The 1,151-nt window shown below is 50.8% G+C and overlaps 1 protein-coding gene across 1 annotated transcript in view; it reads right to left on the reverse strand.

The window, feature by feature from the left end:
• Nucleotides 1-1,151, reverse strand: part of LIMK1 (LIM domain kinase 1) — a 25,476-nt gene that overhangs the window by 15,434 nt on the left and 8,891 nt on the right. The window lies entirely within an intron of this gene.

The raw sequence follows: 1,151 nt of genomic DNA on the forward strand, positions 1-1,151 counted from the left end.
TTTGGGATCCTCAAAAGTCATGCTGCCCTCAAATCCAGCTTTACCAGTGTTGCCATGATAAAGAATTTGTCTGGTCTTTGTCCCTGGCTCCTGGGAAAGAGGCTCTAAATCCTTGGAACAGGAGTATCTTCCTTTTTCTTGAACCCTTCACACACTTGAGCTAATGTTAATGAGATGACTCAGGCGGCAGGGAGGTGGGTGCTGGTCACCAGAAAGACTGACCACGTGATGAGAGGGCTACAGCTCTGACCCAGCCTGACCTCGAGGAAACTGAGTTCAATCCGTGCCCAGTGATTCAATCAATTATGCTACATAATGAAACCCCAATAAAAATTCTGGTGATGCCAGGGAGGATGGGTCACATGTCTTGATTCCACGGGTGGAATGCACGGAAGCTGTGCATTCGAGACCCTCCCGGACCTCGCCCTTTGCGTCTCTTCATCTGGCTGGTCCTGATTTGTAGCGTTTAGTAAAAAACTATAATTGTGAGTATAGTGCTCTCTTGAGCTCTGAGTCATTGAGCAAAGTATCAAAGCTGAGAGAGCTGTGGGAATCCCTGACTTTGCAGCCAATCAGTCAGAAATGCGAGCGGCCTGGGGACTCCCAAACTTGTGGCCGGTGACTGAAGTCAGGGCGAACTTGCTGGGGACAGGTCCTGAGCTCACAGGGTTGGTGCTAACTCTGAGGGTTGGTGCCAGAACTGCACAGCAGTGATGTCAGTAAGAAAGTTGATGTCTGTGGGACTTCCCTGGTGGTCCAGTGGTTGAGAATAAGCCTTCCAAGGCAGGGGATGTGGGTTTGATCCCTGGTCGGGGAACTAAGATCCCACATGCCGCAGGGCAACTAAGCCTGTGCACTGCAACTACTGAGCCCACGCGCCGCAACTAGAGAGCCCGTGCGCCACAACTAGAGAGAAGCCCGCGCGCCACAACAAAAGATCCCGCGTGCCGCAACTAAGACCGGACGCAGCCAAAATATTAGATAAATATTAAAAAAAAAAAAGAAGAAGAAGAGAAAAGAAAGCTGATGTCTGAGGCTTTCTCCATCTGATTGCTGTGTCTTGTATTTCCCAGTGGTTTCTACACTGTCACTATGACCGCCCCCGACATGGAAAGGGGAAGGGCCCTGGCGTGGGAGACGTGTGACACGGG

The sequence above is a fragment of the Lipotes vexillifer genome, unplaced genomic scaffold (assembly GCF_000442215.2).
Source record: "Lipotes vexillifer unplaced genomic scaffold, Lipotes_vexillifer_v1.1 scaffold12, whole genome shotgun sequence".
NCBI lineage: Eukaryota > Metazoa > Chordata > Mammalia > Artiodactyla > Lipotidae > Lipotes > Lipotes vexillifer.